Genomic DNA, 3,714 nt, shown 5'->3' with positions numbered 1-3,714 from the left:
TGTTGTATTTTATTGAATTACTTTTCTACATCTATTGAAAGATCATATGTTTTGTGTTCTTTGTCTTGTTGATATGGTGTATTATGTTAACAGTTTTACATATGTTGAACCATCTTTGTGATTCTGGGATGAATCTCACGTGATCATGATTAATTATTTTTTCAATGTGTTGTTGTGTTTGATTTGCAGTTTTTCGATTGTATTTAAAGAGATGAGAAGAATCAACTTCACTGACCCATTTTACTTCAAAGTAAATGTATTTGGACAGAGTTCAGTTAGTGTCATTTATTATAAAATCAGCCTTTTTAATTGTAACTTTTACTTTTCAGAAAAGAATAAAATAATTGTGTCTGGGTCACAAATTGATTTTTCAGAGACATAGAAAGACTTACTTGAAAAATACATGAATATCTTCCTTTTAAACAAAAGAGGTAAGCAGGGAAATGTTTTAAAGCAGAACAGCTATTGAAATAGATGAAGTGATTTTGGGGTACTAAATGGTAGGACACTCTGAAAATGAAAATAAGTGGATTTTTACTTAAGACAAAGATTGTGAGGATGTTTTCATGGGTGGATACATATCTCGAAATTCATCAAGTTAAATACATTAGTTAAGTCCATCAAAATTTTGATTCATATTTTTTCTTCCATCTTCACTCTGTCTAATCCACCATCATGTTGTGTAGTACATAGGTCCAAAATATCCCCCATGTTCTTCATTGCTCCCATTTTCTTCCAAGCCATCTGCATTACTTTCCTAATTCTACCATAATAAGTTAGTACATACTTAATAAAAGTTTATACAAAGAGTTAACATATGATCCTGCTAGTCTAGTCTTGGGTATATTCCCAAGAGAAATAAAAATGTATATCCACTCAAAAACTTGTATGCAAATATTTATTGTAGTATTTTTGGTAAAAGCCAGAAATCAGAACAACTCAAATGTTCATCAACAAATAAAAGAGTAAACAAAATGTGGTATATCTTTACATGGAATAATATTCAGCAATAAAAATTAAAGTATCACATATACTATAATATCCATGAACCCTGAAAACATTATAAAAAGTGAAAGAAACCAGAAACAAAATGCCACATATTGTATGATTGTATGATTTTATTTATTTGGAGTGTTATGCACATATAAGAGTGAGAGAGAGAAAGAAATTAAATTAGTGACTGTCTAGGGCTGGGATTTGGGGAGGAATGATAGTGACAGTTAATGAGTATGAGCTTTCTTTTTGAGGTTAAGTGGTGAAACTGTGGACATATTTGTGATAATGGTGGAGCAATTCTGTGTATACTAAAAAACACTGAATTGTACTTTGAAGTGGTTTGTATAATATATGCATTGTATCTCAAGTTGTTATTTTAAAACACTAAATCACAAATGAAATTTGTTTCTTTACTTGAGGAAAATTTTGTTTAGAGGTGTAAAAATAATAATTAATTTGTTGATTTGTATACAGTGAATTAACACTAAATATCAGCTCTTATTACATTATTATTCTTTTTCCAGTAATACTAGTTTTTTTATTTTTTATTTATTGTGTTGACATAGTTTCAAGTGACCCACTCAATATAACTCCCTCAACCTCCATATTGTGCCTGCCATGCCCCATGCAGACTCTCTTTCCATTTCTGTTTCACCCACTTTGCCCCCCACTCTGCCTTTCCACCTACCTGCACCCCTCTCTCCCTCTGGGACTTGTTTCCCTGTTGTCTGTATCTTTTTTTTTTTTTACAGAGACAGAAAGAGAGTCAGAGAGAGGGATAGATAGGGACAGACAGACAGGAATGGAGAGATGAGAAGCATCAAACATTAGTTTTTCATTGCGACACCTTAGTTGTTCATTGATTGCTTTCTCATATGTGCCTTGACCGTGGGCCTTCAGCAGACCGAGTAACCCCTTGCTCAAGCCAGCGACCTTGGGTCCAAGCTAGTGAGCTTTTGCTCAAACCAGATGAGCCCGCGCTCAAGCTGGCGACCTCAAGGTCTCAAACCTGGGTCCTCTGCATCCCAGTCCGATGCTCTATCCACTGCGCCACCACCTGATCAGGCCCTATTGTCTGTATTTATGTGTTATATATATATAATATATATATATATATATATATATATATATATATATATATATATATATATAATTTGGCTAATCACTTCATCTTTTTAAATTCTGCACCCTCTTTTCCCTTCCCTCTGACAGTTGTCAGTCTGCTCCCTGTGACCCTGCCTCTGTTTCTATTTTGTTTCTCAAATTAGTGTGTTCATTAGACTCCACATGTAAGTGAGATCATATGATATTTGTCTTTCTCTGATTGGTTTATTTCACTTAGCAAAATAATCTCCAGATCCATTCATGCTGTCACAAAAGGTAAGATTTCTTTCTTTTCCACAGCCATCTAGTATTCCATTGTGTAAATTTACAACAGCCTTTTAATCCACTCTTCCACTGATGGACACTTGGGCTGTTTCCAGATCTGGGCTATTGTAAACAATGCTGCAGTAAACATGGGGGTGCATATCTTCATTTGAATCAGTAATTTTGTATTCTTAGGGTATATTCCTAAAAGTTGGATGACTGGGTCAAAAGGCAGTTCCATTTTTAACTTTTTGAAGAAATGCCATACGTTTTCCACAGTGGCTGCACCAGTCTGCATTCCCACCAGCAGTGCAGGAGGGTTCCCTTTTCTCCACTCCCTCACCAGCACTTGTTGTTTGTTGATTTATTAATAAAAGCACCATTCTCACCGGTGTGAGGTGATATCTCATTGAGGTTTTAATTTGCATTTCTCTGATGATTAGTAACATTGAGCATTTTTTCATATGCCTATTGGCCATCTGTATGTCTTCTTTGGAGAAGTATCTATACATTTCTTTTGCCAATTGTTTGATTAGATTGTTTACTTATCTGGTGTTGAGTTTTACAAGTTCTTTATAAATTTTAGTTATTATCCCTTATCAGACATATCAGCAAATATGTTCTCTCATTGAGTGGGTTGTCTCTTATTTTGTTAATGCTGTCTTTTGCTGTACATAAATCTTTTAGTCCTTAATTTTGTATTCAAGTATAGAGAAGGACCCAGGAACTAGGATAATGGGCAAGCAAGGAATTGTGACATAATAATAGCTAATAATTATTTAGTATTGAGTATTTTATGATCAGTGTATGAAGCACTTTGTAGAGATCATCTCATTTCACTTCGTCACCAGTTTTTTATAAGAAGAAACTAACACTTCAGAAACTTAGGCAACTAGAAAGTGGCAGAGAAGGGAAGCAAGTTATGCTCCTGGTCTCTGCATTACCCTACTGTCCATGAAAACTCATGATCTCTGTTCATAGGAGCTCAATTGCCATGCAGAAAAAAAAAGAATAAATTTTGAAGCATCAAACAACAAAGAAATAAATAGAAACAGTTAAAATATGGGGAAATAAACTCAGACAGAAGGATGTTAGGTGTATAATGAATAAGAAGAGGAATCTCTACACAAAACACAGCCCTTTTCTTGGGTCCTGACATGAATTTGAAAAACAAATTAAGAAAAATGGTATTCTGGATGATGACTTATAATAAAATTCAGACATAACTTATAGTTGCTTAACCAAAAGCCCCTCCTCCCAGAATCAAATAAAAATGTTTTCATTTATAAAAAGGGATTTCAAAAATGGTAAACAAGAGCAGTCTTGAAACAGAAGGCTTGCAATGTAGCA

Source organism: Saccopteryx leptura, chromosome 6 (genome assembly GCF_036850995.1).
Source record: "Saccopteryx leptura isolate mSacLep1 chromosome 6, mSacLep1_pri_phased_curated, whole genome shotgun sequence".
Classification (NCBI taxonomy): domain Eukaryota; kingdom Metazoa; phylum Chordata; class Mammalia; order Chiroptera; family Emballonuridae; genus Saccopteryx; species Saccopteryx leptura.
The sequence above is the reverse complement of the archived record's forward strand: the minus strand, read 5'-3'. Positions refer to the sequence as shown.